Source organism: Loxodonta africana, chromosome 14, assembly GCF_030014295.1.
Source record: "Loxodonta africana isolate mLoxAfr1 chromosome 14, mLoxAfr1.hap2, whole genome shotgun sequence".
Classification (NCBI taxonomy): domain Eukaryota; kingdom Metazoa; phylum Chordata; class Mammalia; order Proboscidea; family Elephantidae; genus Loxodonta; species Loxodonta africana.
This window is the reverse complement of record NC_087355.1, coordinates 8,775,212-8,800,014: the sequence shown is the minus strand read 5'-3', so window position 1 is coordinate 8,800,014 and position 24,803 is coordinate 8,775,212.

Below are 24,803 nucleotides of genomic sequence, written 5' to 3'. Positions count from 1 at the left end.
TGGCAAGTGTGATTATGGTGTGTCTTGGTGACTTTCTTTTGGAGTCTATCCTATATGGGGTTTGTTGAGATTCTTGGATGGTTAACTTTTCTTCCTTCATGATATTTGGGAAGTTTTCTGCCAGCAAATCTTTAACAATCTTCTCTGTGTTTTCCATTTTCTCCCCCTGTTCTGGAACTCCAATCCCAAGCAAATTTTGCTCTTGATTGTGTCCCACTTAGTTCTTAGGTTTTCTTCATTTTTCTTCATTCTTTTCTCTGGTTTTTCCTCAAAGTGGCACCCAGGGATTTGTCTTCAATCTCACTGATTCTGTCTTCCATTATTTCAAATTTGGTCGTAAACCTTCTATTGTCCATTTCTGAAATTTCATTGTTTATATTTTGGATTTGTAGTTCCATTTTCTTGTATGATTTCTAATTGTTTGTTTATTTTGATGTTTTATCCTTGGATTATTTTCATGAATTTCTTTATTGCTTTGTGTGTGTTTTCTTTGATCTCTTTCCTAATCTCTTGGAGAGCCCTAAATATTAGTTTTTGAACTCCATATCAGGTAGTTCCACTGCCTTTTCTTCTACTGGAAGGTTATCTGATTCTTTATTTTGGTCACTTTCTGGAGCTATCTTTTCTGCTTTTTTATGTTTTGGTATTGTATGCTGTTTCTGAGACATTAAGGTACTGTTTTCTTTATTTATCGATTGTATGTTTGTTTGTTTCATCATGCTTTTTTTGTTTTGTTTTGATATGTCAGGGTGGGAGGACCAGGTGTGCTTTGCTGCTTGCTTGTCTGTGGGGATGATAGCTCTAACCACCTTGCTTGGGGGGCAGGGCAGCAGCAGTACACTGGCTTGGTGAGTGGCTGAGGGCAGCATGGGTGGGCACTGTGTGACTTCTGATGTTGGTCCAGTGGTGTGGGAACACTCACAGCCTTTGCCAGATAGGCAGGGGTATCAGATGGGGAGTGATATGGGCTCCTTTCCCACCATTCAGTAGCTTGTTGAGGGGCAGTAGTGGCGGGGTTGTGCACGTCTGGTATTGCAGTAGGGCTGAGCAGTGTGTACACTCTAGCCATGGTGGCATCATGGGGGCTGGTGGGAGGGGGTTGGCATATGGGGCTAGGTGGGCAGGGGGAGAAAGAAAAGGGAAGAAAGAGAAAAGAACAAAAAAAGAGGAAAAAAAGAAGAAAAACAGGGCTGCTATGTGGGGGCTGGCCAATTGAGTCAGGGTGGAACTGGGGGCCTGTGAGAAGTGAGGGAAGGTAACAGACTGGACTAGATAGGAGGGTGAAAGAAAAGAAAGAAAAAAAAATGGCAGTGTGGTGGGTACATGGGTGGGAGCAGGGTGGTACCGGGACAGTAGTAGGCTGTTGTCCTGGTGGCTTTCTAGTTATGGTGGTGTGGTGGTGTCTGACAGGAAGGGAAGGAGGTGATATACAGGGGTAGGAGAGAGAAAAGGAAGAAATTGAGAAGAAAAATGGCACCACGGGAGGTATCTGGTGGGGGTGGGGTAGACACAGAGTGGTGGCGGGCTGGTGGCTCTGTAATTAAGTAGTGAAGTGTGGCCCATCAGGAAGAGGTATAGGTGGTATATGGGGCTAGGTTGGAGGGAGACAGAAAAGGAAGAAAGGGAAAAAAGAAAAAAAATGGTGCCGAGGGAGCCAGCTGATGGGGGTGGGGTGGACCCAGGGTGGCAGGAGACTGATGGCTCTCTAGCTAACTGGTGCAGTGTGGCCCACTGGGAAGGGGTGAAGGTGGCATATGGGGCAGAAGGGTGAGGGGTGGGAAAGGATGTTTTTTGGGTTACCTGGTACTCTGTCTCCTGTAGAGAGCTCCATGAAGTTGCCTTCCTGTATTCCCTGTCTGTGTTCCTTGCTGGGTGTTTTCCAAGATGGCAATGCTGTGCTGTGTTAATTGGCAGGGAACCTCCACTTCCTATCTCTCCTCATTCTGTATTCTGTCAGTTTCTTTTTCCATTTGGTGTTTGATCTAGTTCTTTGTCCCTTCATTTGATGCTTAGGATTCCAGGGTTGACATTTGGATCTGTTTTACTTAGTTTTTCAGGTTTTGCTTCAGAGGGTCAGCATGATGAGTCTGTCTACGGTGCCATGTTGGCTCCGCACCCCGTTTGGCATCTCTTGTAAGGCAGGTGTACTAGCAACAAACTTTCTAAGCTTTTGTTTATACCCAATGATGTCAAGTCGATTCTGACTTACAGCGACCTTACAGGACAGAGTAGAACTGCTCCACAGAGTTTCCAAGTAGTGACTGGTGAATTTGAACTGCCAAACTTTTGGTTAGCAGCCGAGTTCTTAATTTCTCCTTAATTTATAAAGGATAGTTTTGCTATATATTAAACTCTTGGCTGACTGTTTTTTTTTTTTTCTCTCAGTTCTTTACATATATGATCCCACTGCCTTCTGGCCTCTATGGTTTCAATGAGAAATTGGTGTTAATCTTATTGAGAAACCCTTACACATGATGAGTCCATTCTCTGTTGCTTTCAAAATTATCTCTTTGACAGTTTGATTATAATGTGTCTCAGTGGGAATCTCTGAATTTATTCTGGTTGATGTTTGTTGAGCTCTTGGATGTGTAGATTTGTGCCTTTCATCAAATTTGATAACTTCAGGCATTATTTTTTCAAATATTCTTTTTTTTCTCTCTTCTCCTTATGGGAGTCTCATAGTGTATATGTTTGTATGCCTGATATTGTCCTACAGGTTCCTGAAACTTTGTTAATTTTTCTTTATTTTTTTAAAGGAGTTAATTTCAATTATCCTATCTTCAAGATTACTGTCTTAAGCTGAGTTCTCTAGAGAAGCAAAAACAGTGAAGCATGTGTTGGTGTATATATATATAGACAGAGAGAGAGAGAGAGAATTATCTCAAAGAAATGGTTCACATGGTTGTAGTGGTTGGAAATTCTCAAGTCCATTGGTCAAGCATCAGGCTGGAGGCTTCTCCTGATTCACATAGCTGCAACGGCTGATGAAACCAAGATCGGCAGGTCAAATGGTAGGCTATAGGCTCATGGGCTGCGGAGGCCAATGAATCCCAAGATCGGCAGGCAATAGGCAAGCTACTGGCTCAAATCCCAAAAACGGGGGGTCAGATTATGACAAACCAGATACAGGATCCAGAGTGAACAAAAGAGAGTAAGCTTTGCCAGAAAGTGCCTATATATTGTGTGCAGGCCATTCCCTCAAGGAAACTCCCTTTCAACTGACTGGCTTCTCATAGCAGATCTCATTGTGGAGGTGATTACATCATGACATAACTGCCAAACCACTGAGAATAATGACCTGCAAGTTGACACACAATCTTAACCATCACAATTACTGATTTTTTTTTCATGCTCAGATCTGCTGATGCACCCCTTTCACTCCAAAATTTCTGTTCTTTGATATAATTTCTATGTCTTCATTGATTTTCTCATTTTGTTCATGCATTGTTTCCTTGGTTTCTTTTAATTCTTGTCCGTGGTTTTCTTTAGCTCTTTGAGCGTATTTAAGACAGTTAATTCACAGGTAGTGTATGTTTTTATATCTTTGGACATATGTTGCCACTGCCTGGGAAGCCCAAGGTGAGTGAGGGAAAAATAAAGGTCAGCTTATGGGCTGTTCCCTCAGGGAATCACCAGACAAGTTAAAATTCACAATGTAGCATTTTAGGAACAAGATCCAAACCCACCTCTGGCATGAGCAAGTCACGCTAGGAATGTTGCCACCATTTCTTCTACCACCACTGCTCCACTGCTCCACTAGGGAACGGAAGAAAGTAAGCAAATGAGTGAAAATACCATACCAATCTCTTACCAAATTCCACTCACCTTTTTCTTCATTAAGTAGTACTCTGATCACTGTGCGTTTTGGATTAGATTCCAGAGTTATGAAGAAGTTGATTATGTCAGTCCTTGCTTGTATACCCTACTCCACTATTTTTCATGACATCCCCACCAATTTTATATTGTGTTTACATTTTAAAAATTTGCCTTAGATTCTTGTGGATATTCTTCAGATATAAATTTTTAAGTAAATATTTAAATTTTTTTCCCAAAAAATCTTGGTGCAAGTTGACCCAAATTTGAGGATTAATTTTGTGAGGATGTGGTGATAATTGATATCTTTGTGATACTGAGTTATCCCAATCAATTTTTTTGAATACTTTTTTAGATGTTCTATGTCTTTAAATGCTGTTTTAACATTTTCATATATCTTCAATGTTTCTTCATATTTGATTTATTTATTACTCCTTTAACCTCATTTCTGTTTATTTTTGGAATTGTTAAAAGTATTTGAGTTTGTAAGGTAATCTTGTATCAGGCCACCTTGCTTAGGTCTCCATTAATTGTGAAAGAGAAAAACTATCCAGGATTGAAAATCAACTCTGACTGAAAAAAAAAAAAAAAAAAAGCCCTGTAATTAATCAGAATGGGAAGACAGACATAGACGAAGTCAACTGCAAAGTTAACAAGAGATATTGTATCTCCTAAAGTCACACAGCAGTTGTCAAATGCCACAGTGACCCCTTCTTTGAATGATTGCTACTTTCTCCCCAGTGATGCCAAGGCCTGCTTTTCTAGCTGCATTAATTACAGGAAATATCCAATTACTTAGCCACTCTCACCTCGTGAGAGCGCACAATCTCTAGCTAATCCCTGTTTCTTCTAATCCCTTTTCACAAACAGTAACCAACCCAGAATCGATCCTTCTCTTAGACCCTCCTCAGAATCCTTCAGCGGGAAGCCAAACCTCAGAAAAGAGGTTTCCGTCCTTCCTCTAGTTTAGCAGCACTCTGCCTTCCTCTGGAATTCTCTCCTTGACATCAAGTAAATAATTGGATTTTATCAGACTATAGCCTGATTGGAAACCATGGTAGCATAGTGGTTAAGAGGTATGGCTGCTAACCAAAAGGTCGGCAGTTCGAATCCACCAGGTGCTCCTTGGAAACCATATGGGGCAGTTCTGCTCTGTCCTATAGGGTTGCTATGAGTTGGAATCTACTCAACGGCAGCAGGTTTGGTTTCTTGGTGTTTTATAGCCTGATTACTCTTTAGCAATTGTGGTAGCTTGTCTGCTCATTAGTTGGGCTTCCTATGAAGAGGCCAAAATATTCTGCAAAACATGATTATTTTGGTCTTTTTTGATCATGCCTATTATCATTTTCCTTTCTTCATTGCATTGGCCAGGACCTAAGCACTACTATGATGAACAAAATCAAAGTTTGTGAGCCTCTCCAACCAGTTCTCTGCTTTAAAATAGCAATGGCATAAAAACTCATACAGATCCATATTTTAAAAGATCAATAACAAACTTATTGGCTCCTGTCCTAAAGGAAAGGAAATACAAGTTTTTTGTTTGTTGTTGTTAAGCATGAGATTTGGTAGAAAACTTTACACAGCTAACCTTTATTAAAATAAGGAATTTCTTTTTATTCCCAGAGTCATAATACGCATCTTGCTTTTAACATATATAGGTATTAACAATTGATTTTCATGCATTGACTGAACTTTTTCTGCTATTTTTCAGCATTTTCTGATGATAAACCGTCCTTGATTACCTTGAATAATCCAAAGCACATGATGTATCATTTCAAGCACAGTTTTTGTATCTTGCAGTTTTAATTTGCATTTTTCTGATGACTAGTGATACTGAACTTTTTTTTTTATGTGCCCACTGGTCAGTAGTATATCTTCTTTTAAGTGAAGTGTTTATTTTCTATTCTGGATAAAATTTTTTTATTAAATACATATTCGAAATGTTTAATTGTTCTACCATCATTTGTTCAAAAGACTATACTTTCCCATTAGAATAACTTTGACAACATTGTTACAAGTCACCATATATGTGTGGGTTTATTTCTGGACTCTATTATGATCCATACATATATTGTTATGCTAATACCATACTGCCTGGATTCCTATAGCTTGATAATAAGTCCTAAAATCAGGTAATGTAAATCTTTCAACTTGGTTATTTTCAAAAGTATTGTAGATATTCTGTGTCTTCTACATTTCCATATAAATCCCTTTCTGGGATTTTGATTGGAATTGCATTCAATCTACAGATTATGTTGGGGAAATTCTATGTTCTAACAATATTGACTTTTTTAAACTCAATATACAATGAATTATGTTTCCATTTATTTAGGAGTCACGAAATTTTTCTCTTTTGTAGATTTTAGTGCACATGTATTGCACCTTTTTTGTGTTTCATGGTGTTTTACTACTATAAAATTTTGGTATTTGATTTCAATTCCCAATTGTTTGTTTCCAGTATATGAAAATGTAATTAATGATTGTAGATTGTTCTTGATTTTTTGAATGTCATAAGCTCAGATAAGATTATATTAGTATTCTTAAGTTTTCTTAAGTGATCATGTTGTCTATGAATAAAGACTATTTTGCTTATTTCTTTTCAATTTTTTCACCTTTTATTTTTTCTTATTACTTTATTGTTCTGTCAAATAGGTGAGAGTAGATATTGTTGCCTTATTCATGAATTTAGGAGAAAGGTGCCCAAGTTTTTGCCTCTGTTTGAGAGACTAGCTATCAGGGTTTTTTGTTTTCTTTTTTTGTAGATGCCCTTTATCAAGTTGAGGAAATTTCCTTCCAGTTCTAATTTTGCCTGAAGATTTTATCATAGTCTATAGAGTTTTTTTTTTTTTTTTTTTAATAGAGCTTGTCAGGTTTTTCCTCTGCATCTATTATGATAATAAAAATATGTATGTTTTTCTTTTTTGGTCTATTAGTATGGCGAATTACATTGATTGATTTTCAAATTTTGAACCAAATTAACACCTGGGAATAAAGTCTACTTGGTCATGATACATTATCTCTGATATTTATTTTTGGATTCTTTTGCTAAAATTCTGTTAAGAATTTCCGCAACTGTGTATACAAAGGAGACATGTATGTAGTTTTTTTGCTTCTTTGCTTGTTTTAATTTTTCCCTTCTATTGTCTTTGTCTGGTTGTGCTATCAGGTCAATGTTGGCCTCATAAAATGAGTTGGGGAGTAGTCTGTCTTTGTTTTACTTTTCTAAAGAGTTCCTATGGAATTGTTATTTCCTCCTTAAACTTTTGGTAGACTCACCACTAAAGCTGTCTACATCTGGAATTTATTTATGGACAGTTTTTTAAGCTATGAGCTTAATTTCCTTTAATAGATATAAGCCTATTGTTGATTGTTGATGCCTTTTTGAGTGAGTGTGTGAGTGTCTATCTGTCAATAAATCTGCCCTTTTTGTCTATATTGGTAATTTTATTGGCAGAAAGTTACTCATTCTATTTCATTATTATCTTTTTAAAATCTGTAAGATTGTATTGATACCTTTCTCTTTTATTTCCAGTATGGGTTTCCCTTGTGATTTTTTTTCCTTTGACCAATAAACTATTGGACTATTAGAAAACACATTGTTTAATTTTCAGATAGTTAAGAGATTTTCAGATATCTTTTGATTATTGATTTCTTGGTTGTTCCTGCTGTGGTCAGATAGCACACTTTGTATGATTTTAATTCTTTAAAATTATTGAGATTTGTTTTGTTACCCAGAACATTGTCTATCTTGGTGAATGTTTCATGTGCATTTGGGAAAAAAAAAGAGGATATTCTGCTGTTGTTGCGTGGAATGTTCTAGAAATATCAAATATATCAAGTTAGTTCATAGTGTTGCTCAAATTTTCTGTAATTATTTACTATTTTTCCTCTTCTTCTGTAAAGTACTGAGAGACAAGTTTTGAAATCTCCAACTATAACTGTGAATTTGTCTATTTCTCCTTTAATTTCTGACATTTTTTGGCTGTGCGTATTTTAAAGTTCTGTTATTAATCACGTACATATGTAGGATGTTTTGTTTAATTAATTGACTTCTTTTAAATTATTATATGCCCCTGTTTATCTTTGAAAATACTTCTTATTCTGAAGTCTTTTTAGGCTATAATGAATATAGTCGCACCAGCTTTTTTATTTTGGGATTAGTATTTTTATGTTATAGCTTTTTACATCCTTTTAGTTTTCCTTTATTTGTGGCCTTCTATCTAATGTCAGTTTATGGCAGACAGCATATAATTGAGTTATTTTTTTTTATCTGATCTTTATCTTGTGAGTATTTGGGCCATTCATATTTAATGAGTTATCAATATGATTGGGTTTGAATATACCACCTTGTAATTTTTTTTTTTTTATTTGTTACATTTGTTCCTAGGTTCTTTTAAAAAATTTCCTGCCTTCCTTGGATTAATTACATCCTTTTTTTAGGATTATCTTTTATTTAAATCACTGGCTTGTTAGTAATAATTCTTTTATTTATTTATTAGTGGTGGCTATGGGTTTATAATATACATCTTCACTTATCACAGTTTACCTTCAAATAACAATGCAACTAACCAGTTTCCATGGATTAGTTTGCAACTCATGGTGACCCCAAGTATGTTGGAATAGAACTATACTCCATAGAGTTTTTTTTTTTTTTTAATTTTTACTGTGCTTTAAGTATATCAAGTCAGTCTCTCACACAAAAAACTTATATACACCTTGTTACATACCCTCAACTCCTCTCCCCCTAATGAGACAGCCCGTTCCCTCCCTCCACTCTCTCTTTTCATGTCCATTTCACCAGCTTCTAACCCCCTCCACCCTCTCATCTCCCCTCCAGGCAGGAGATGCCAACATAGTCTCAAGTGTCCACCTGATCCAAGAAGCTCACTCCGCACCAGCATCCCTCTCCAACCCATTGTCCAGTCCAATCCATGTCTGAAGAGTTGGCTTCGGGAATAGTTCCTGTCCTGGGCCAACAGAAGGTCTGGGGGCCATGACCACTGGGGTCCTTCTAGTCTCAGTCAGACCATTAAGTCTGGTCTTTTTATGAGAATTTAGTGTCTGTATCCCACTGCTCTCCTGCTCCCTCAGGGGTTCTCTGTTTTGTTCCCTGTTAGGGCAGTCATCGGTTGTAGCCAGGCACCATCTAGTTCTTCTGGTCTCAGGCTGATGTAGTCTCTGGTTTATGTGGCCCTGTCTCTTGGGCTTGTATTTACCTTGTGTCCTTGGTGTTGTTCACTCTCCTTTGCTCTAGGTGGGTTGAGACCAATCGATGCATCTTAGATGGCCACTTGCTAGCATTTAAGACCCCAGATACCACTCTCCAAAGTGGTATGCAGAATGTTTTCTTAATAGATTTTATTATGCCAATTGACTTAGATGTCCCCTGAAACCATGGTCCCCTAACCCATGCCCCTGCTATGCTGGCCTTCAAAGCATTCGGTTTATTCAGGAAACTTCTTTGCTTTTGATTTAGTCCAGTTGCGCTGACCTGGCCTGTATTGTGTGTTGTCTTTCCCTTCACCTAAAGTAGTTCTTATCTACTATCTAATTTGTGAATACCCCTCTCCCTCCTTTCCTCCATCCCCCCTCTTGTAACCATCAAAGAATATTTTCCTCTCTGTTTAAACTGTTTCTCAAGTTCTTATAATAGTGGTCTTATGCAATATTTGTCCTTTTGCAGCTGACTAATTTCACTCAGCGTAATGCCTTCCAGATTCCTCCATGTTATGAAATGTTTCACAGATTCATCACTGTTCTTTATCGATGCGTAGTATTCCATTGTGTGAATATACCATAATTTATTTATCCATTCGTCCATTGATGAGCACCTTGGTTGCTTCCATCTTTTTGCTCTTGTAAACAGTGCTGCAGTGAACATGGCTGTGCATATACCTGTTTGTGTAAAGGCTCTTATTTCTCTAGGTTATATTCTGAGGAGTGGGATTGCTGGATCATATGGTAGTTCTATTTCTAGCTTTTTAAGGATGCGCCAAATCTATTTCCAAGGTGGTTGTGCCATTTTACATTGCCACCAGCAGTGTGTAACTGTTCCAATCTCTTTACAGCCTCTCCAACATTTATCGTTTTGTGTTTTTTGAATTAATGCCAGCCTTGTTGGAGTGAGATGAAATCTCATTGTAGTTTTGATTTTCATTTCTCTAATGGTGAAAGATCGTGAACATTTCCTCATGTATCTGTTAGCTACCTGAATGTCTTCTTCAATGAAATGTCTGTTCATATCTTTTGCCCATTTTTTAATTGGGTTATTTGTCTTTTGGTAGTTGAGTTGTTGCAGTATCATGTAGATTTTAGAGATCAGGTGCTGATCGGAAATGTAGCTAAAGAATTTTTCCAGTCTGTAGGTAATCTTTTTACTCTTTTGGTGAAATCTTTGGATGAGCATAGGTGTTTGATTTTTAGGAGCTCCCAGTTATCTAGTTTTTCTTCTGCATTATTAGTAAAGTTTTGTATACTGTTTATGCCATCCATGTATTAGGGCTCCTAACGTTGTCACTATTTTTTCTTCCATGATCTTTATTATTTCAGATTTTATATTTAGGTCTTTGATCCATTTTGAGCTTGTTTTTGTGCATGGAGTGACGTATGGGTCTTGTTTCATTTTTTTTGCAGATGGATATCCAGTTATGCCAGCACCATTTGTTAAAAAGACTGTCTTTTCCCCATTTAACTGTTTTGGGGTCTTTGTCAAATATCAACTGTTTGTATGTGGCTGGATTTATTTCTGGATTCTCAATTCTGTTTCATTGGTCTTTGTACCTGCTGTTGTACCAGTACCAGGCAGTTTTGACTACTGTGGCAGTATAATAGGTTCTAAAATCAGGTAGAGTGAGGCTTCCCACTTTCTTCTTTTTCAGTAATGCTTTTTTTTTTACTTATCCGGGGCCGCTTCCCATTTCATACGAAGTTGATGATTTTTTTCTCCATCTCATTAAAGAATGTCATTGGAATTTGGATCAGAATTGCATTAAATCTATACATTGCTTTTGGTAGAAAAGACATTCTTATAATGTCCAGTCTTCCTATTCATGAGCAAGGTATGTTTTTCCACTTATGTAGGTCTCTTTTGATTTCTTGCAGAAGTGTTTCATAGTTTTCTTTGTGTAAGTGTTTCACATCTCTAATAAGATTTATTCCTAAGTATTTTATCTTCTTGGGAGTACTATAAATGGTATTAATTTGGTGATTTTGATGTTCTTTTTCTTGGTGTAGAGGAATCCAACTGATTTTTGTATGTTAATCTTGTATCCCAATACTCTGTCGAACTCTTCTATTAGTTTCAGCAGTTTTCTTGAGGATTCCTTAGGGTTTTCTGTGTATAAGATCATGTCATCTGCAAATAGAGATAATTTTACATCTTCCTTGCCAATCTGGTTATCCTTTATTTCTTTATCTAGCCTAATTTCTCTGGCTAGGACCTCCAGCACAATGTTGAATGTTTTCAGGCTCTCTGCATTTAGGATAATGCTGGCTACTGGCTTTGTATAAATGCCGTTTATTATGTTAAGGAACTTTCCTTCTATTCCTATTTTGCTGAGAGTTTTTTTTTTTTTTATCATGAATGGGTGTTGAACTTTGTCAAGTGCCTTTTCTGCATTAGTTGATGATATCATGTGATTCTTGTCTTTTGTTTTATTTATATAATGGATTACATTAATTGCTTTTCTAATGTTGAACCATCCCTGCATACCTGGTATGAATCCCACTTGGTCATGATGAATTGTTTTTTCAATATGTTGCTGAATTATATTGGCTAGAATTTTGTTGAGGATTTTTGCATGTAAGTTCACGAGGGGTATAGGTCTGTAATTTTCTTGTTTTGTGGTGTCTTAATCTGGTTTTGGTACCTGGGATATGCTGGCTTCATAGAATGAGTTAGGTAGTATTCCATCCTTTTCTATGCTCTGAAATACCTTTAGTAGTAGTGGTGGTGTTAACTCTTCTCTGAAAGTTTGGTAGAACTCTGCAGTGAAACTGTCTGGGCCAGGGCTTTTTTTTTTTTGTTGGGAGTTTTTTGATTACCTTTTCAATCTCTTCTTTTTTGATGGGTCTATTTAGTTGTTCTACCTCTGTTTGTGTTAGTTCAGGTAGGTAGTGTGTTTCTAGGAACTCATCCATTTCTTCTAGGTTTTCAAATTTGTTAGAGTACAATTTTTCATAGTAATTTGCTATGATTGTTTTAATTTCAGTTGGGTCTGTGGTGATATCACCCATCTCATTTCTTATTTTGGCTATTTGCTTCCTCTCCTGTTTTACTTTTGTTAGTTTGGCCAAGGGTTTATCAATTTTGTTGATTTTTTTTTTAAGAACCAGCTTTTGGTCTTGTTAATTCTTTCAATTATTTTCTGTTTTCTATTTCATTTAGTTCTTATCTCATTTTTGTTAATTGTTTTCTTCTGGTTCCTGAGGGTTTCTATTGTTGCTCTCTTTCTATTTGTTCAAGCCATGGGGATAATTCTTTGATTTTGGCCCTTTCTTCTTTTTGGATGTGTGCATTTATTGATACAAATTGACCTCTGAGCTCTGCTTTTGCTGTGTCCCAAAGGTTCTGATTGGAAGTGTTTTCATTCTCATTGGATCCTGTGAATTTCTTTATTCCATCCTTTATGTCTTCTATAATCCAGCCTTTTTTGAACAGGGTATTTTCCAGTTTCCAAGTGTTTGATTTCTTTTCTCTGCCTTTTCTGTTATTGATTTCCACTTTTATGGCCTTATGGTCAGAGAAGATGCTTTGTAATATTTCAGTGTTTTGGATTCTTCTAAGGCTTGCTTTATGACCTAATATGTGGTCTAGCCTAGAGAATGTTCCATGTGCACTAGAAAAGAAAGTATAGTTGGTTGCTGTTGGGTGGAGTGTTCTGTATAAGTCTTTGAGGTCATGTTGTTTTATTGTGGCATTTAGATCTTCCACGTGTTTATTGAACTTCTTTCTGGATGTCCTGCCCTTCACCAAGAGTGGTGTGTTGAAGTCTCCTGCTATTATTGTGGAGCTGTCTATCTCACTTTTCAGTGCTGATAGAGTTTGTTTTATGTATCTTGCAGTCCTGTCATTGGGTGCATAAATATTTAATATGGTTATATCTTCTTGGTATATTGTCCCTTTAATCATTACATAGTATCCTTCCTTATCCTTTCTGATGGATTTAACTTTAAAGTGTATTCTGTCAGAAATTAATACTACCACTCCTGCTCTTTTTTGATTGTTGTTTGCTTGATATACTTTTTTCCATCCTTTGAGTTTTAATTTGTGTCTCTAAGTCTAAGGTGTGTCTCTTGTAGGCAGCATATAGACGGATCATGTTTTTTAATCCGTTGGGCCACTCTTTATTGGTGCATTTAGTCCATTTACATTCAGCATAATTATGGATAGGTATGAATTTAGTGCTTTCATTTTGGTGTCTTTTTTGTGTGTTGTTGACAGTTCCTTTTTCCCATTTAATTTTATGTGCTGAGTAGATTATCTTCATATATTGTCTTTTCATCGTATTCATTGTTGTTGATTTTGTTTCTGCTGAGTCTCTATTTTTTTTATATACTTTATTTTGATGTGTAGAATAGTTTGTGTCCTTGGATGTGTAGAATAGGCTATCTTATTTTTTACCCCTATTTTTCTATATTTAAACCTAGCATTTATTTCTTTGTATTGCCTTATCTTCCTCTCTGTATGGAAGATCAATGCCTACATTTCTTAGTTCCTCTTCATTGTTTTAATGTCTTCTTTTACATAATAACATCACTGTTACCCTGTTTTGGGCTTTTTTTTTTTTTTAAATCTTGCTTTGTTTTTTTGATTTCCCTGTCTGGGTTGACTTCTCATTGCTCTGCCCAGTGTTCTAGTATTGGGTTGATACCTGATATTATTGATTTTCTAACCAAAGAACTCCCTTTAGTATTTCTTGTAGTTTTGGTTTGGTTTTTATGAATTCCCTGAACTTCTGTTTATCTGGAAATGTCCTAATTTCATCTTCATATTTGAGAGACGGTTTTGCTGGATGTATGATTCTTGGCTGGCAATTTTTTTCCTTTAATTTTTTATGTAAGTCATTCCATTGCCTTCTTGGCTGCATGTTTTCTGCCGAGTACTCCAAGCTTATTCTTACTGACCCTCCTTTGTAGGTGACTTTTTGTTTATCCCCAGCTGCTCTTAAAATTCTCTCTTTATCTTTGGTTTTGGCAAGTTTGATTATATGTCTTGGTGACTTTCTTTTAACATCTACCTCATGTGGAGTTGAGTGAGCACCTTGGATAGGTATCTTCTCATCTTTCACAATATCAGGGAAGTTTTCTGCCAACAAATCTTCAACAATTCTCTCTGTATTTTCTGTTATCCCTCCCTGTTCTGGTACTCCAATCACTTGTATGTTATTTCTTTTGATAGAGTCCCACATGATTCTTAAGGTTTCTTCATTTTTTTTAATTCTATATCTGATTTTTCTTCAAATATATTAGTGCCAAATGCTTTATTTTCAGTTCAGAAATTCTGCCTTCCACTTGCTCAATTCTGCTTCTCTGACTTTCTATTGAATTGTCTTCTTCTGTAATTTTATTGTTAATCTTTTGAATTTCTGATTGCTGTCTATGGATTTTTCCAGCTTATTAAATTTTTCATTATGTTCCTGAATAATGTTTTTGATTTCTTCAACTGCTTTGTCTGTGTGTTCCTTGGCTTGTTCTGCATATTGCCTCATTTCCTTCCTGATGTCTTGAGGGGTTCTCTATATTAAACTTTTGTATTCTGCATCTGGTAATTCCAGGAATGAACTTTCATCTATAAGATCCCCAGATTCTTTGTTTTGAGAACCTGTTGAGGTGATCATGGTCTGTTTCTTTATGTGACTTGATATTGACTATTGTCTGTGAGCCATCTATAAGTTATTGTATTAGTTTATGTTATGTTTCCTTACTGTGTCATAGCTTCTTGCTTTGTTTTGTTTTGATATGCCCAAATGGGTTGCTTGAGTGAGCTAGCTTGATTATTTATCTTTTGGAGCCCTGACGTCCTGTCCCCAGCTGGCTAGAGCTGTTATCAGGTATATCAGTCCAGGAGTCCATTCAGCTCAGGTGTCCAGGTAGCTGATCATCAAGTGTGTGGTGCAGGCTCTGTTCTACAGTCTTAGAGGGGCATGGGTGATTGGTGTAGGTACTGGTATCTGATTGCAGCGGGGGTCACAGTCTAAACAAGGCAGGGGGTGAGAATCATCCCTCACATGTCTCTGAGGAAAGCGTGTCCCTTTTCCCTAGAGCTTATGGGTGGGTGAGTTCTGGAGAAGGACCATGGGCACCCAGTGCTTTTGGTTGTAAGAACTGGGAAGTACCAGTTATCTTTGGGCCCCTTTCGTGGGTGGCTGGATGACCTGAGTAGAGCTACCAGTCTTGAGGACCTTGTTTAATAGGCAAAGCAACGTCAAACATCAAACACCCACCTCTCCGCTGCACAGCTGAAATGGTTGGAGCCTGCCAACAAGGACCTATTCTCCTGAAATAGGCCCACACAGGTCCATACAGAGAGGAAAGGTACTCAAAGTCCACAGACCATTTGTGCCTGGACATGAGCTGCTTCTGTCCTGAGCCCCCAGTTACTGGAGGTGGCAAATTATTTTTTACCCCAATTGCAAAGTTATTCCCTCTCCAAGGCTGGGAGGATGGCTCTAGGTGCTTAACAGGGCCTATCTCAGGCCCAGGAAAGTCACCCACTGAAGCTGGCTTGGGACCGGGGGGGCGGGGGCACGATAAAATATATGGAAGTGCTTAGCTTTTGCCGAGTGTGCCATTCTTCTCTGGTTCCAGAGGTGCGATTAGGCTGTGTGGCTGGCTGCTTCTCCCTGAGGAAACTGCAGCCGAATGCTAGTACCGGCCCACCACTGGGGCTCCTGGGAATTGTGCTTCAGGTCTGGTAGCTCCTCTCCACTTCTGAATTGTCTCTTCTTCCCCTGCCCCTCAGTTCATTTTCTAAGCTTGCCTTTGATGCTCAGGGCTCCTAGCTTGTCATAAATATACTCATTTCACTTGTTTTTTTTTGTCCTTGTTGTAAAAAGGGCTTGCCAGAAGCGTCTGTCTATTCTGCCATCTTGGCTCCACCTCCCTCCATAGGGTTTTCAATGGCTTATTTTTCAAAAGTAGATTATTGGGCCTTTCTTCTGAGGCACCTCTGCGTAGACTTGAACTTCCAACCTTTTTGTTAGTGGCCAAGCATTTTAACCATTTTTACCACCCAGGGACTCGTAATAGTAATATACCACTTTACATAATAGAATAAGCACCCTCAAACCATATAATTTTATGTTCCATTCCATTTGTTTTGCTATCATTATACATTTTAGTTCCTCATGTCATATACCCCCCCAATATGTTGCTATTGTATTTACTTCAAATGGTTAGTTTTTAAATAAATTAGAGAAGTGTCTTTTACATTTTCTCACATATTGTCATTTCTATTTCTGTTCATTTATTTGTGTACATCTAAATTTCTTCTTCCTCAAGAATTTTTTTTGAACTGCTAATGTAGTGTAGGTCTCCTGGCAATGGTTCCTCTCATCTTTCATTTCTCTTTAAAAAAGCTTTTATTTCACTTTCATTTTTGAAATATATTTTCTCTGAGTATGAAATTCTACTTTGACAATGTTTTGTTTATAGTGCTTTAAAGTTGCATTGTTTTTTGGTTTGAATAATTTTTTTTTTTATATAGTTTCAGATGAAAAGTCTGCTATAATTCTTACATTTTTTTTTTTTTCTCAGTCCATCATGCATCTTTTAACCCTGGCTATTTTTAAGTTTATCTCTTTAACACAATCTGAGGTGGATAGTATGATGTTATGTTTATTCTTCTGGTTTGTTGAGCTTCTTGGATCTGTTCATTTATAGTTTTCCTTAAATTTGGAAAATTTTCTGCCACCATTTCTATTTTTTTTTCTGTTCTGCTACTCCTCATTCTAGGTATCCAATTACTTACATGTTTGAGTGATTTATATTGCTATACCAGTCACTGAGAACTTTTTGATTTTTGTTTTGTTTTCTTTATTTTTGATTGATTCAATTGCTTTATCTTTTGGTTCATTTTTTTTCTTTTTGTTTTAAAACGCCCAATCTGCTGCAATGTCTAATTTTAGGTATTTTGCTCATCATATTGACATTTTATTTTTGTCTTCTTCATATCTCCTTTTTCTCTCCTTATCGTGTTTATCTTTTTCTTCTCGATCATATGGATCATATTTATAATAGCTGTGTCCATGTCTTTTTCTGCAAAATCTGTCATCTCTCTTATTCCTGAATTTGTTTTTGCTGATTGAATTTAACTCAGCTACGGGTAATATTAAAAACCAAAAAGAAAAGACCTAAATGGATGTCAGAAGAGACTCTGAAACTTTCTGCTGAATGTTGAGTAGCTAAAGCAAAAGGAAAAAATGAAGTAAAGGAGCTGAACAGAAGATTTCGAAGGGCTGCAGAAGAAGACAAAGTAAAGTATTATGATAACATATGCAAAGACTTGGAGATAGAAAACAAAAAGAGAAGAACACACTCAGCATTTCTCAAGCTGAAAAGCCTAAAGAAAAAAGTCAAGCCTCAAGCTGCAATACTGAAGTGTACGGGGAAAATACTAAACAACGCAGGAAAATTTGGAAGACAGCTACGTGGCCAACCAATAGTAAGAGATCCGTATTTATCCCTGTTTTTAAGAAAGGTGATCCAACTGAATGTGGAAATTATCAAAAAATATCGTTAATATCACACACACAAGCAAAATTTTGCTGAAGATCATTGAAAAGAGGCTGCAGCAGTATATCGACAGGGACCTGCTAGAAATTCAAGCCAGATTTAGAAGAGAATATGGAACCGGGGATATCACTGCTGATGTCAGATGGATCCTGGCTGAAAGCAGAGAATACCAGAAAGATATTTACCTGTGTTTTATTGACTATGCTTAGGCATCCGACCGTGTGAATCGTAACGAATTATGGATAATGTTGTGGAGAATGGAAATTCTGGAACACTTAATTGTGCTCATGGGAAATCTGTAGATGGATCAAGAGGCAGTCATTCAAACAAGGGGATACTGCATGATTTAAAGTCAGGAAAGGTGTGCACCAGGATTATATCCTTTCACCATACCTATTCAATCTGTATGTTGAACAAGTAATTTGAGAAGCTGGACTATATGAAGAAGAACAGGGCATCAGGATTGGAGGAAGACTCATTAAGAACTTCTGTTATGCAGATGACACAACCTTGCTTGCTGAAAGTGAAGAGGAAGAAGTAGTCAAGAAATCAAGTGACATATTACATTAGACATATCTGTTGCAAAAGACTTCCTAAAAATATTAAAAAGCAAAGATGTTACTTTGAAGTCTAAAGTGTGCCTGATCCAAGACATGGTATTTTCAGTTGCTTCATAGGCATGCAAAAACTGGACAATGAATAACAAAGATCAAAGAAGAATCGATACCTTTGAACTATGATGTTGGCAAAGGATATTGAATATACCATGAACTTCCAGAAGAATGAACAAGTCTGTCTAGGAAGAAGTACAGTCAGAGTGGTCTTTGGGAGCAAGGATGACAAAACTTTGTTTCACACTCTTTGGATGTGCTATCAGGAGGAACCAGTCCCTGGAGAAGGACATCATGCTTGGTAAGGTAGAGTATCAACGAAAAAGAGGAAGGGTCTTGGACAAGATGGATTGACAAAGTGGCTGTAACAATGGACTGAAACATAGCAATGATTGTGAGAATGATGCAGGACTGGGCAGTGTTTTGTTCCGTTGTACATAGGGTAACTATGAATCGGAACTGATATGACAGCACCTAACAACAACAACAACATAGTTTTCCAAGTATTTGAACATTTTGTCTAGTTTTCCAAATTTATTAGTATATAGTCTTTCATAATCTCTATTATATCTCTGGTTACTTTTCTTCTTCTTAATTTTATTGGCATCTTCTACCTGTTTTGTTTGTTACATGTTGCTGAAGGTTTCATTTTTCTATCCTTTCCCAAAATCATTTATTAAAAAAATATCATCTGTGTTCAGTTGCTACGTTCATTTTTCTCTATTTCATTGATTCTCCTGTTATTTAGTTCCTTTGTTAGTATTTTGGATTTATTCCATTGTACCTTTTCTAGCTTTTTATTATTTCCAGTCTTTCATATTTCTGCATATTTTTTATTAATATATTTTAAGTGTTTGAAAATAAAAAAGAAAGAGCAAAAAAATTGGCAGCGATCGTGAATGGGCAATTCGCTGAAGAGTAAGCCCAAATGACCTAGGTACGTGTGCAGAAATACTATCTTTTCTAGTAACCAGAGAAAGGCTGTGCCATTCTAGTTCTATCAAGTTGCCAAATATTAGAAGGTTGTATAGTTCTCTGTGTTGGCTAGGATTGGAACAGGGAAATAAGAGCAGTCATATATTGTAGCTGGACATTTAATTGTGTTCAGCGCTCAGTGAAAATAAGAATGTGTATGCCATAAAATCTAACAATACCATTCCTGGCTATTTTACCTAGAGAAAATCCGCTAGAATGTACACTTGAGGCTAGACTTTTGGTTCCTTTTGTTCACAGATGTAATTTAAGTGCCTTGAACAGTACGTGGCACTTGCTACATCTTTGTTGAATTAAATACCTCTCTTTTCTCTCACAGGTCTCATAAATAAACGTGTGAGAATGTTCATTCCAGTATGATTTGCAGTAGCAAAGAAACCCTCATTGAATGAATAAATGAAATGTGGTGATAGCATCTGATAGACTACTAACAGCAGGAAGAAGCAGTAAGCAGACAATAACGAGGCGGGATTTATGTAGGGTGAAGGCTAAGGACCAGGACAAGATCAAAAGCAACATGTCATTTTTAAAAATTAAAAATACATATAAAACAAATTTTTATATTTTGAAGGATGCATAAGGCCATGAATTCATGCACCTTTAAGGAGAATGAGAATAGGAAACTACATTAATAAAAATAGTAAAGCAATAAAATAAAGCAACTGAGGAGCTTCGCACTGACAGATAGCAGGAGACTATGAAATTAAAAAAAAAAAAAAGTTGTCTAGTCGATTCCAACTCAAACCGACCCTATGGGACAGAGAAGAACTCCCCCGTAGGGTTTCCAAGGAGCAGCTGGTAGATTGGATCGCCCAACCTTTTGGTTAGCAGCCAAATGCTTAACCACGGTATCCCCAGGCCCTTCCTTTTATGTGCAAAAAAAATTTTTTCTTTTTGTATGGACATGTCGTTTTAACTTGCTTTGTCTTTTTAAATATTCAGTTCAATTCACTAATAACAAAAGCTAAAGCTTCCCAAAAATGTCTCAGATGACAACATTATCCCGTTGCTAGGTGAATTGGTGCTATTCCCCAGACCAGGTATTTCTTTGAGATTAATTTGCAATTAACAATCTGGCTTGCCATTTTGTGACAGATAGACCACCTGTGTGTTTAGGTTATACAAATCCAGCATCGTAAGTGATAACATCGTTTTACAGAAAAATGGAAGGACTGGGTAGCTGTATATTCGTATGCAATTTGTTTAAGTCAGATTGGTATCTAGAAATGGAAAGCTATTACCATCTGCAATTGTTCATTGGCCTATTAGCACATATGGGAAATGACTGTGAACTAGGCCAGTTTTGCAATAAACAGATGTCTGTCTCCATCTTATAGTCAGCACCTCCACAGGCTGAGTGGGAATGCAGACTGGCATGATCCTATAGCCAGCCACCGTCCATCCAGGTTAACCAACCAGGTTAATATTTAGGCCTAATGGCCATTGGAGAGAAATCAAACGTTTTTCCCTATGTTGGGAAAACTAAGTTCTCAAGGGTCTTGTTAGAAATAACTGAAAAGATTAGCAAAAGGAAAAAATAAGCAAAACATGTCAAGTTGAATGCAGTAATGTTCTCGGGAAAGAGCGCAGCTGGCTGCAGGGAGAGCCGAGCTGCACAGAGATGAAGTGGACTAGTGCGCGGCCTCATTGCAGAGTTGGAGAAAAGAGGACAGTCTATACAGCACAGGGGGAGGGAAGGCGACAAGACAGCCTGCACTTTAAAGGTCCTATTCATAGGGTGGCCTAGTGGTTAAGTGCTACGGCTGCTAACCAAAAGGTCAGCAGTTCAAATCCACCAGGTGCTCCTTGGAAACTCTATGGGGCAGTTCTACTCTGTCCTGTAGGGTCGCTATGAGTTGGAATCGACTCGATGGTAAGGAGTTTTTTTTTTTTTTTTTATGATTTCATTTGATTCTATCTAATTATTTTACTAATTATCTGTATTTATGCCGCCTAGTTGGTCCTCAGCTCACGGCCACCCCATGCACGATGGAACAAAACACTGCTTAGTCCAGTGCCATCTCCACGATCAGTTGCGGACGGAACCGTTGTGATCCATAAGGCATTCACTGGTTAATTTTCAGAAGTAGATCTCCAGGCCTTTCTTCCTAGCCTGACATAGTCTGGAAGCCCTGCTGAAACCTGTTCTACATCATAGCAACATGCTCTGTACCACTGACAAGATGTGCATTAATTACATTGTTTACTTCTGCATAGTTCCAAAAAGAATATAAAATGCTTACTTCCTTGTAGTCTATCTGCCAAGATAATGTGGTACATTTAAATAAATATTCTTGTTTGGCTCCATCTCTGATACTTTAATAAAACCTAAAAAAAAAAACAGAATCTTAAAAGCATAAGAATGAGTGGTCTCTTGAAGTACTTTAGTATTAATTTTTAGAAGTAATTTTAAGTTATAAAAATAATATATTTTTCTTGTAAAAATTATAACATAAGAGATAAGCCTGAAGGACTTCTATTAGAGAAAACTTTTGGTGGCAAATGACTAAAAACTTAGCCCATCTGGTTAAGCACACAGGAGTCATAGGACCAAAGGAAGCCCTTGGCTTCACCAGGATTTAAATGGTGGCAGGATTCCGATTCTCCATCGTATATATCTTGGCTCTCAGGCTCTCCCTTAAAGGCTGAGAGATGGCTACAGTGGCTGCAGTTTCCACTTTCCTACTATACAATAGCTTTTCAAAAGTCCTAAAATTGACTTTCATTTGTTTTAATTTATAGTCGTGAATCAATACCTGATTCCACAGAACTGGGAGCATTGATTGCTTTGAGCATTGTTTACATATTTCGATCTTGGATCAGAGAGTTCAGTTTTACCCAAGAATACTGGTTGACAATAGAGGAGGTGGTTGTTATCTGCTGTTGAGTCGGGTCAGACTCATAGCAACCCTATGTACAAGAGAACAAAACATTGCCCTGTCCGGTGCCATCGTCACAATCGTTGCTACATGTCAGCCCACTGTTAAAGCCACTGTGTCAGTCTATCTCGTTGAGGGTCTCCCTTTTTTTCACTGGCCCTCTGCTTTACCAAGCATGGTATCTTTCTTCAGGGACTGGTCCCTCCTGATAACTTGTCCAAAGTATCTGAAATGAAGTCTCACCATCTTCACTTCTGAGGAGCATTCTGGTTGTACTTCCTCCAAGACAGGTCTGTTTGTTCATCTGGCAGCCCATGGTATATTCAGTACTCTTCATCAATGCCATTACTCATAAGCAACAATTCTTCAGTCATTCAATTCATTGTCCAGCTTTTGCATACATATAAGACCACTGGAAATACTATGGTTTGCGTCAGGCACACCTTAGTCCTGAAGGTAACACCTTTGCTTTTTAACAGCTTAAAGAGGTCTTTTTTATGCAGCAGATTTGCTCAGTACGATATGTTGTTTGATTTTTTAACTGCTGCTTCTGTGGGTTTTGATTGTGGATCCAAGTAAATGAAATCCTTGACAACTTCAATATTTTCTTCATTTTTCATGATGCTACTTATTGGTTCTGTTGTGAGGATTTTGTTTTCTTTATGCTGAAGTGTAATCCATCCTGAAGGCTGTAGTCTTTGATCTTCATCAGTAAGTGCTTCAAGTCCTCTTTGCTTTCAGCAAGCAAGGTTGTGTTTTCTGCATGTCACCGGTTTTTATGAATCTTTCTCAAACCCTGATGCTATGTTCTTCTTCAGACAGGCCAGCTTCTCAGGTTGTTTGTTCAGCATATAGATTGAATAAGTACGGTAAAAGGAAACAAGCCCGACACAAACATTTGCTGATTTTAAACCACACGGTATCCCTTTTTCTGTTCAAACGACTGACTCTTGGTCTATCTTGTAGGTTCTGCATAAGCACAATTAAGTGTTCTGGAATTCCCATTCTTTGCAATGTTATCCATAATTTGTTATGATCCACACAGTTGAATGCTCTGCATAGTCAATAAAACACAGGTAAACATCTTTCTGGTATTCTCTGCTTTTAGTCAAGATCCATCTGACATCAGCAATGATATTCCTCATTCCACATCCTCTTCTAAATCTATCTTGTATTTCTGGCAGTTCCCTGTCAATGTGCTGCTGTAACCATTTTTAAGTTATCTTTAGCAAAATTTTACTTGTGTGTGATATTAGTAATATTGTTTGATAATTTTCTTATTCTCTTGGACGGGGAAGAAGACCTTGGTGATCTACTTCTGAATAAAGTGGTCGGTGAAAGTCTTATGAATAGTAGTTGAATATTGACTGGTATAGTGCTAGAAGATGAACTCCTCGGTTGAAAGGCACTCAAAATAAGACTAGGGAAGAGGTACCTCGTTAAAGTAGAGTCTGCCCTAATGAAATGGATGGAGTAACCACTAATGCCAATGATGAAGAAATTGAAGATTGTTACCAACTTCTGCAGTCTGAAATTGATCAAACATGCCATCAAGATACACTGATAATTACTGGGCATTGGAATTCAAAACTTGGAAACAAAGAAGGATCAGTAGAGACTGCAGGAAAGAAATTTTGCAAACCAACAACCTATTCATTGGAAATACCTTTTTCAACAACATCAGTGGTGACTATATACACAGATCTCACCAGATGGGATATACAGGAACCAAATCGACTATATCTGTGGAAAAAGAGGATAGAGAAGCTCGATATCATCAGTCAGAGCAATGCCAGGGTCTGACTGCAGAAGAGACCATCAATTGCTCCTGTGCAAGTTCAACTAGAACCTGAAGAAAATTAAAACAAGTCCACGAGACCAAAATATGACCTTGCATGTATCCCACCTGAATCTAGAGACCATCTCAAGAATAGATTTGATGCACTGAACACTAAAAATCAAGACCAGAAGTGCTATGGGATGACATCAAGGACATCATACGTGAAGAAGACAAGAGATCATTAAAAAGACAGGACTGAAAGAAAGGACTAAAATCAATGTCTGAAGAGACTCTGAAACTTGCTTTTGAACATAGAGCAGCTAAAGTGAATGGGAGAAATGATGTAGTAAAACAGCTGAACAGAAGATTTCAAAAGACGTCTCGAGAAGACAAAGTAAAGTATCATAACAAAATGTGCGAAGACCTGGAGTTAGAAAACCAAAAGGGAAGAACATGCTCAGCATTGCTCAAGCTGAAAGAACTGAAGACAAAATTCAAGCCTTAAGTTGCAATATTGAAGGATTCTATGGGCAAAATATTGAATGACACAGGAAGCATCGAAAGCAGATGGAAGGAATACACAGAGTCACTGTACCAAAAAGAATTGGTCGAGGTTCAACCATTTCAGAAGAGAGCATATGATCCAGAACCGTTGGTATTGAAGGAAGAAGTCCAAGCTGTACTGAAGGCACTGGCAAAAAACAAGGCTCTAGGAATTGACTGAATACCAATTCAGATGTTTCAACAAACGGATGCAGCACTGGAGGTACTCGCTCGTCTATGCCAAGAAATTTAGAAGACAGCTACCTAGCCAATCGACTGGAAGAGATCCATATTTGTGCCCATTCCAAAGAAAGGTGATCCCGCAGAATGCAGAAATTATCGAACAATATCATTAATATCACACACAAGTAAATTTTTGCTGAAGGTAATTAAACAGCAGTTGCAGCAGAACATCGACAGGGAACTGCCAGGGAACTGGAGAGGAGTCTT